Here is a 10112-nt window from a genome sequence, read left to right as displayed (position 1 = left end):
CCAACTGCCTGAGTTACAGAGTCATTTCATGAGTAAATAACCATTAACGTTTCATGCCAAGGCATGGTAGGATTGTTTAGGCAGAGTCCTTTGGGTGAAAGAGCCCCAGGAAGTAGAAACCTTTGTCAAAATGTGAATTGTGACTAAGCCTTCAGGATCTCCTCTTCAGGTGGGCTTCAACTTCTAATGCAGCCTAAGGGGCAGAGAGTGTACTGAAAGAATTCACAAATTTTCCACAGAATTCCTGTGACCTAGTAATTCTGCTCTCTTACAAATGCCTACTAAATGTTTTATTTTGCTTAGTGAAAGCATTTAGAGGATGGTGGCACTCAGAATATGCTTATAGCCCAGTTCCTCCTGGGATAGGGGGATGGTGGGCTCTGGGAGAATTTGCCTTTCCCAGTTCCATGTAATTTGTCATTGTCTGCTCAATGCCCAGTGGGAGTAAACTAGGTCAGAGCCTTTTAAACTGGGCCCTAAGGCCCCTAAGAAGCTTACTAAATTCCGCGTAATATTTTACAGGTAAACTTTAGACCTCAGATCCTTTCGTAAAAGTGCTGATTTTTTAAAATAACTTTTTGTGATTGCTGATTCTGTATCCAGTTGTTCCCTTTTCTCAAAATTATGGTCTTTTCTTTTCTCTGTAGTGTAAGAAAGAGAATACAGTGGCTTAGAAAACTGATTCTAGAGCCAGAATGCTCAGATTCAAATCCTGACTCAGTCATTCACTATGAGTTCTTAGGCTTGTTAGTTAACCTCATTAATCTGTTCACTCATTTGTAAAATGGGCTATTTTGAGAAATCAATGGGATAAAATTCGCAACTAATATTGTAATGTATGCAAATGTTTAGTATGATACTGACATATAGTACTCTTATTTTTATATGCTCCCAAGTATGAGATTATATAAAGGACTCAGAGTCTGCAAGACTGGTTCTGGAATCCCAGCTTTGCCATGGACCACTGTAGAACTTTAAGTTAAGCAACTTTATTTCCTCCCACCAAATTTTTTTCATCATGAAATGAAAGGATTGAATTAAGTAATCTGAAGTTTCTTCTAGTTCTAACATTGAATAATGTTCTATAATATTCTATAATAAGGACCAATCCAGAAAAATGTTATAAGGTAGTTTTCAATTCTAGGCCTAAAATATTTAACTTCATAAGTAATAATGTGAAAAGAAAATTTTCATTATAAAACACGTAAGATCTATTCCTAATTTTACTCCCTTAATATTTGCCTTCTTATTGCAGATTACACCCCCCCCCAAATGTCTCATTTTTGCAAACTAGCATGTATTTTGTTTCATGACAATTTGCTTCCTATAAAGAAATTATATTATCAAACTTTACCACTCATAGTTCAACACATTTTCCTCTTTAATATAAAGGTTATTTTACTTCAGAAAAGTACAAATCTTTTAATTAGAAAACAATTGAATGATGGCTTATATTGTCTCATGGGGATAAAGAATTTCCCATTTATCAAGTACTTGGGGAGAAATCACAGTTGGGTTGAGGCAGTGCTCATTTCACTTAGTGAAAGTAACCTGATCCAACTAGAAACAGAAATGGGGAGAAGACTGTCCTTCTACATAGATCTAAGTGTCCAAACGATTCAGAACTGGTCAGCTTAAAGAATGAAAATCTGTGTATTACTTAGTTTTGCTGTGGTAACAAATGACTCAAGAATCTCAGTGGTTTGTAATGACACAGGTTTATTTCTTGCTTGTGTTACATGTTAGTTGCAGGTTGGCGGCAATGCTGTGCTGCCTCATGTGACTTATTCCAGGATCCAGGCTGAGGAGTAGCTCCCAATCTGGACCTACTACTCTCTGGCAGGGGGAAGGCAAGAGAGCTTATAAAACCACCTGATGGCTCTTGGAGCTTTTCCTTAGGACTGGCATACTGTCTGTTGTGATCATATTTGTTTAGCCAAAACAAATCATATGGCCAAACCTGAAGTCAACAGGACAAGGACATGTACTTCCTGCACAGAAAGGTATTGCAAGTCACATGGAAAGGAGTGAGGATACAAACTCCTCCTACAAGGAAAGGGCCAGGGAGTAATTAGGAATAATGATACTATCACCATCTGCTTTCTGAGTCAGAAATGTTTATTTTTCTTTCTTCTACATGCAAAATAGACTCGTAAATCTGGTTCATGTTTCTCTTTGCTTGCTTGGTAAACTCCATGAGGACAAGGCTATGTCTACCTTACTAATGTATCCTTAGCATTGTGCTTGAAACATAGTAGCTGCTCAAAAATATTGTTTAATTAATGAACGGAAGGAATAAACTGAAATAGCCTGAATGAATAGCATATTTCCTTTTTGTTTGGAAGGGGACAGGGAAAGTACCCATGAATTGATGACAGGTTCCATAAAGCTGAAGCAGGGCTCAGAAGTGGATTTAATGACCTGGGCCTATGAAAGACCCTAGGTTTTTCTCTGAGCTGACACGACTGTGTTCTGTAGAACTGGGGAGAAATCAATTTGATTAAAATGAAGCTTATGGTTTGTAGTGCTATTTAGAGCTGATTAATGATGAACTCCTCTCATCGGAAATGTAATACCCTGACGTTCTTTCCTGCTTTGCAAATAAGTTTCCATGTAGCCGGCTGACATCTCCTTAACAGACCCAGAAGACAGAAAGATTTCTTGGCCAACTTGCCCCTCATTAAACTTCAGTACCCACCCACTCACAAAGAAATCTTTGAAATTAGTACATGAGAGTTTTCTATTTTGATGGCTTGATGCTATTCGGGAGAAAAATAAGATTTTATCCACAAGATGAAAAGAAACTGCCATTATTTCAAGAGAAACACTGTCTTTGTGATACCTTGAATTTTAAGGCATTTTCCTCCCACTTTTTTCTGAGCTTTTGAATATGTATGAATCATCAATATATCCAGGGAGGCAGGAATCACCATCACCTTTGTAATGATGATAATGCCAAGGGAGACAAAATGACTTGCTGATGGCAGAGTGAGTCAGCGAGTCAGCAGCTGAGTCAGAAGCAAAGCCCTGGTTTCCTAATTAGCAGGCTGGCGGTCTTAATGCCCAGGCTTCTGTCTTCATCTCATGTCCCCTGGCACTGCTGGGGCAGCTTGGAGGGGTGATATTATTATTCTGCTTTGTTGCAGCTCTGGTGGGTTCCTTCTGCCTCAATGTATTTGCTAACAAAAATTACACATTAGTAATCCTGAAAACTAGCAAAAGAGAGGGTGGGAATGAAGTCATGTAGATGCATATTCATATATCATTTGCCATGTCATTATAGCTCCTTTGAGTACACAAATTCTGACGGCAGCACATAGCCAGAGCACGTACTCTGCAAATGCCATGTAGCCTGAAAAGTCAGTGTGTGAGGGCAAGAGAAACAGAGAGCTCCGAAATGTTAGTTCATTTCCTTCCCACTTTTTTTAAAAACTTCTCTCTCTCTTTATACATGAGGACAGTTGAAACACAAAGAAGGTTTGCTGCTGGCCATTTTGACCAAGCCAGAAATGCACTTCTCCTATTATTATGCTATAATAATTAGTTCATTCCCATTACACCCCTTGGCTGTTCAATCCTGAATGAAGGAAGGAAAATTTGTAGTGGAAAATAGGAGGCTCTTTTTGCATTCTTATTACAGAGCAGAAAATGAGTGTCATGTTTCCTCCATCATCAATTTCTTTCTCTCTACTGGATCTTTCCTGCCAATAATTAAACATGTGTTATTTCAAAAGAAGGAAGGAAGAAACTAATGAACAAACGATCTTCACACCACTTCCTACTCCAACTATGCCTAATTTTTCTCTTTCATTTTACAGCAAAACTCCTCAAAAGTGTGAGCTATACCAGCTGTTTCCAGTTTCTTCTCATTTTATCTTGAGCCCATTTCAAGCAGGCTTTGCTAAGATCTGTTCATTAAATTGACTGTGTCACAGTTACTAATAAGCTCCATATTGCTAAATTCAATGAGTGATCAATATTCAGTGTTTGGTCATCTTAATTGACCTTTCTGCAGCATTTGACACAGTTGGTGGTCCTTCTGCCTCTAAATACTGTTTTTCGATTTGTTTCCAGGATGTCTTACACTTTTAGTTTTCTTCCTACCTCATTGCCCACTCCTTCTCAGTCTCCTTTGCTTACTTTTCCTTATCACCCAGATATTAAAACACTGACATGCTAAAGGGTTCAGTACTTGGTCTTCTTCTCCCTTCTAAACTCATATCTTTAAAAATGTTCCATATTGAATAACTCCCAAATGAGTTACCTCCAGCCCAGACATCTCCTCTGAAATTCAGGCTAATATTGTTAATTGCAATGCCATTCTTCTAGTTTCTTAGACCAAATCCTTAGAGTGATTTTTACTCTGTTTCTTTCACACACTAAATCCAAATCCATCAGCAAGCAAATCCTTTCAGCTCTACCTTCAAAATATAGTATATCCGGAATCTTACCATCTTTCATCACCTCTGGTCCTTCATTATTGATATAGCATCCTAACTGATCTTCCTGCTTCCACCTTTGTTTTCTTTCAGTCTCTTCTCAGCACAGCAGTGAGAATAACCCTGTCAAGACTGAAGCCAGCTCATGTCATGGCCCTGCTTCAGAGTCTTCCAGTGAAAGGGGGGAAATTTTTTAAACGTTTCGAAAGGCTTCTAATATTACTCCAAGTAAAAGCCAAGGTAAATTGATACAGGGTCTAGCCTCCCATTACCTAATATCATCTCTTACTACTCTTCCCACTGCTCACTCTAATCCAACTGTTCCCAAAAATGTGCACCAGATATGGATCTGCCTAATGGCTTTGCACTTATCATTTTCTCTACCTGGGAAACTCTTCATCCAAATATCTACATGATTCACCCCCATACTACATCTGTGTCTTTATTCAACAGTTAACTTCTCACAATGGAATATTACTACTATCAAAAAGAATGAAATACTGCCATTTGCAGCAACATGGGTGGACCTAGAGATTATCATACTAAGTGAAGTCAGACAGAGAAAGACAAATATTATATATCGCTTATATGTAGAATCTAAAACATAATACAAATGAATCTATATACAAAACAGAAACGAACTCACAGACATAGAAAACAAACTTATGCTTATCAAAGGAGAAAGGGAGGGAGTGGAGGGATAAATTAGGAGTATGGGATTAACAGATACAAACAACTATACATAAAGTAGATAAGCAACAAGGGTTTACTGTATATCACAGGGAACTATACTCAATATCTTATAATAATCTATAACAGAAAATAATCTGAAAGAAAAAAAATATATATGTATAAAACCGAATCACTTTGCTGTATACCTGAAACTAACACAATATTGTAAATCAACTATAATTCAACTGAAAAAAAATTAAAAAAACAACTTCTCAGTGAGGCCTTCTCTGGCTACCTGATATAAAATTTTTTAATTTCCTTTTTCTCTTTGTGCTTATTACCACCTAGAATATTATATGTTTTATTTTTATGTTATTTTCTGTCTTTCTCCACTAGTCTCAGAGAGATAGAGATATTGCTTTTGTTTTGTTTCCTTCTGGCACATAAAACTTTATTCACGCTAGTGAACGAGTGACTGGATGAATGAATGAATTTGGTGGTAATAACAAACTAATATTTTATGTAGGTAGCAATTAGCTCCTACTGAATAATTAACCATCCCCAAATTTAGTGATTTAAAACAACAACTATCTGGCTCATGATTTTATGGATCAATAATTTTGTCTGAACTCAAACTAGACAGTTCTTCTGGTCTTGGCTGGTCTAACTAATGCATTTTAGTCAGCTGCAAGTCAGCTAAGGAGTTTTCCTTCTTAGACTTAGCTCGCTGTCAGCAAAGAAAACATTGGCAACTAAGCCACGTGCCTGTCATCATTGAGAAGGCTATTCCGAACTGTTCACCTGGGACCCGGACAGGGTTCTGAGAGAGAGCAGAAGTGTGCAAGGTCTCTTAAGACCTAGGCTAGGAACAGCCACAACATCATTTCAGCCACATTCTATTGATCGAAGAAAGTACAAGAATAGCCCAGATTCAAGGAGTGGGTAAATAAAATCCTCCTTTTAATGGAAGGAGTTACAAAATCACATTGCAAAGAGACATGGATACGGGGAGGGGGGTGATTTCAGCCATTTTTGCAAACAATCTAAAACTGTAGGCTACCAAGAGAAGATCAGAAATCCTGTCCAGAGAGCTTTCTGAAACAGAAACAGATGACCAACTCAACTGAGTGGTTCAGCCTGAAACAAGAATTAATAATCTCTCAGTATCCATGTATCTTTCAACAAGATCAACCTTTCTATTTAAGTAATCTATCTTCCACTTTTTACGTCATTTACGACTCAGGATCGATATTGTGAAACAGCGTAATAGAAAAGAATAAGAACAGTGATTTTTAACACTGAGTATTCCATTTTTAGATTCATTTCTTTCTGTACACATTTATGTGGGAGACAATTCTCCATGGGTCTCTCATGTTTCTACAAGTCTTCTGAGCACTGTAAGTTTTCATTCTGGACCATCTTTTCAAGTACATTTATATAGCAAATGGCTTTGGAAGATAAAGATACTGACTCCTTCCAGAGCAAAGAGCAGGTTTGTTTACTCTCCAGTGTAATAAAGATATTATCTCCTTGTAGGAGATATTGGAGATATTATCTCCTTCAGTCAGGTTTGTTTACAACCCACTGTAAAAGATTCTGGTTCCCTGAACTCAGTGTTCTTCAACTGTGACATAAACACACTACATGTACAGAATTCACCTAGGACCGCTCCATATTGCCCTCATGGAACTTGAGGGCAAGAGGAACTGACGTGAGCATGAAGATCATACTGGCTACTGTTCTGTGAAAAATAAAGTCCTTTGAATCTGACCCAGTAGTCTTTTTGTTTTCTGCCAGTATCCATGAAATGTAGCAAGCTAACTGGTTAGCTTGCAAGTATGGTAAAAAAAAAAAATCCCAGAACTTTCACAGTTCTTAATTTTTAAAAAATAATTTGCATTCTTTAAATAATTATACATTTAAATCATATGGGCACACACCAGGTTGTTTACAAATATGGTGAACATAAAAACATCATCACTTTTCTTTGAGTCTCTACAGTAGAATCTATTATGGTTTGGCTACTTACGGGAACAAATATCTTACATGAAAGTGAACTGTTCTAGATTTTTTCTGCATGTAGTTTACTCTCCAAAATAATGTGCACTTTTTAAAATCACAAAGTTCCACAAAAGTAAAACTTCTTGTTTAAAAAAAAATGCCATTTTCACTTCAGCAGTACACATACTAAAGTTAATATGATACAAAGAAGATTATCAAGGTTTGTACTCAAGGATGATATGCAAATTTATGAAATGTTTCATATTTGGGGGAAGAAAATGAATAAAAGAATGTCTTGATAATATAAATAAATATATAAAATAATATACAATATAAAATAATAAATATATAATATAATATAAAAGAATAAAAAGAAAAAAGAAGATTAAACAGCTGGGTTAAATATAAAACTAATAATAAGATGGTAGATAAAAGCCAAATATATCAATAATCATTTTAAATGCAACTGATGTCCTAATTAAAAGACTAAAATTGTCAAAGTGGATTAAAAATTATATGTTTTTTGGGCTTCCCTGGTGGTGCAGTGGTTGAGAATCTGCCTGCCAATGCAGGGGACACGGGTTCGAACCCTGGTCTGGGAAGATCCCACATGCCGCGGAGCAACTAGGCCCTTGAGCCACAACTACTGAGCCTGCGCATCTGGAGCCTGTGCTCCGCAACGAGAGGCCACGATAGTGAGAGGCCTGTGCACCGCGATGAAGAGTGGCCCCCGCTTGCCGCAACTAGAGAAAGCCCTTGCACAGAAACGAAGACCCAACACAGCCAAAAATAAATAAATAAATAAATAAATAATAAAAATAAAGGAATTCCTTAAAAAAAATTATATGCTTTTTAAGTGGAAATCAAGGGGCACTTATATTAAATAAAAGGACACAGATGTTTAAAAGTAAAAAAGATGATGAAAGACATACCATTTAAGTAGTAATCAAAAGAAAACTGGTATAGCTATAATATGATGATGAAAAAAAGACTTTATGGTAAGAAATATTACTGGAGAAATATATGTGCATCACATAATAATAAAAAGTCAGTCCAAAACCCCATTTGAGGGACATTCTGCAAATACCTGACCCGTACTCTTCAGAACTGTTAAGTTCATCAAAAACAAGAAAAGTCTGAGAGACTGTCATAACCAAAAGGAGTCTAAGGAGACATGATAAGCAAATGTAATGTGGTATCCTGGATGAGATACTGGAACAGAGAAAGTACATCAGAGGAAAACTAAGGAAATATGAATAAAGTACGGTGTTTAGTCAATAATAATGAATCAATATAGGTTCGTGAATTATAACAAATGTACCATTCTGTTATAAGATTTTAATAAGAGGGCATCCTGGATGGGATAAGCTCTCGGTGCTTATCTTCCCAATTTTTCTATTAATTTAAAAGTATTCTAAAATGAAAATTTCATTGAAAAAAATATATAGCATAGATAATTTATATCTAGTATTTAAAAAAACTAAAAATCCATAAAAAGAAGACAATCCAAAAGAAAAATGAACAAAATACTTGAATATATACTTACAAAGAGTATCCAAGTGGGGAAAAAATATGAAAACTTGCCCTATCTCGTTAGCCCTTCAGGTTATGTAAGTCAAAATCACAGTGTAATATCACTATTCACCCATGAGAATGATTAAAATGAAAAAGACAAAAGTAAGTAGCTGTTCCCAAGGGTTAGAGCAACTGGAACTTTCATACATTGCTGCAGGAGTGTTATTGGCATAACACTTGAAAAAGTGTTTACTAAAACTGAATATACACATACTGTATGATGCAGTAATTCCACTCCTCCCGTATATACCATCAAAATGCTTACGTATACTCACCAAAAGACACATATGTGAATGTTCATAACAGCACTACTTGTAATAACCCCAGTTGGAAGCAAACTTTTGATTCTGATTTTCAGAGCACTCAACTTTGATTAGAGAATCTGCCCAACTTATTTTGCTCCTGATATTACTTCCTGTTTGCGATCTCCGCTTAACCCTGGATTTTCATTAGTGTCTCTGAATCCAGCCTAAGAACTTTCCCTTAACTGAAATGAACAGTTCTTCAAAGGTTAATCAGGGGATTACTTTGGGCTAAATCAGAGGAATAAAAGGAGTTAGCTTGAGGTACTGCTGTAAGAAATAGGCTCATGAGATTTCTTCAACTAAGTAGAAAACCAGCACCATGGATGATGTCAGAAGTAAAGACAAAGCAATTACAAATCTTGTTTGCTTTAAAGAACCTTTGTGCAAGGCTGAGAACATAAGCTGATCAGTTGCTGTCACGTTTTCTTTAGGTGCTGTTTCAAACAGAGCAACAAAAATAATAAAAATCTAACACCACATAATGAAATAATATAATGTCATGTGTTCACTTCATATACATTTGGCTATAATTCACTCGAGTAACACATTATGAATGCAAATGAATCATTTTCATTTGTAATGAAGTGGTAAACAGTAAAGAGCACATTTATGGTCATACTTTGTGGGACTTAACATGGGTAAAAAATGGAAAGAGGAAAAAGTTCTCCAGTGCCTACTACAGTGTCTGGCACAGAGTAGGTGATTTAAAAATATATGTTGACAACTGGAAGAATCCTCTATCGGCTTGTAAAAGGAGAGAAGAGGCAGCGTCTGATGAAAGAGTTCTTTTTTTAATGAACATACTACTCATACTGCTCACAGTAACTGATGGCTAGTCTCTGCAAAGTACATTCTTTTGAATAGATAAATCAAATATTTGTAAAATGGCATCCTGCTTATTCTCTCTAAAGGATGATTAAAAACAAACCCCCTCTTTTCAAGGTGTAATTATGTACAAATGTCAAAAACTTTTGCAAATATAATTTATAACTCACATTTAAATTTTCATGTTAAATTAGTGGAAGTTGCTACTTAAAAAGAAATAGCAAAAAAGTTTGTTAGGGCTTTGAATAAATTTCTCCCTCCTTAGAAAATGTGTCATTGGTAAAAGGTCAAATTT

At 36.2% G+C, this 10112-nt stretch overlaps 1 non-coding gene across 1 annotated transcript; it reads left to right on the top strand.

The window, feature by feature from the left end:
• The first annotated feature begins 7278 nt into the window (after positions 1–7278).
• LOC114238200 (U6 spliceosomal RNA) lies at positions 7279–7381 on the top strand. Its single transcript, XR_003623609.2, has one exon. It is a non-coding gene; the product is annotated as a U6 spliceosomal RNA (small nuclear RNA).
• The last annotated feature ends 2731 nt before the right edge of the window (positions 7382–10112 follow it).

The sequence above is a fragment of the Balaenoptera acutorostrata genome, chromosome X (genome assembly GCF_949987535.1).
Source record: "Balaenoptera acutorostrata chromosome X, mBalAcu1.1, whole genome shotgun sequence".
Taxonomy (NCBI): Eukaryota; Metazoa; Chordata; class Mammalia; order Artiodactyla; family Balaenopteridae; genus Balaenoptera; species Balaenoptera acutorostrata.
Note: the sequence above shows the minus strand (reverse complement) of the source record. Positions and strands in the feature narration are given on the sequence as shown.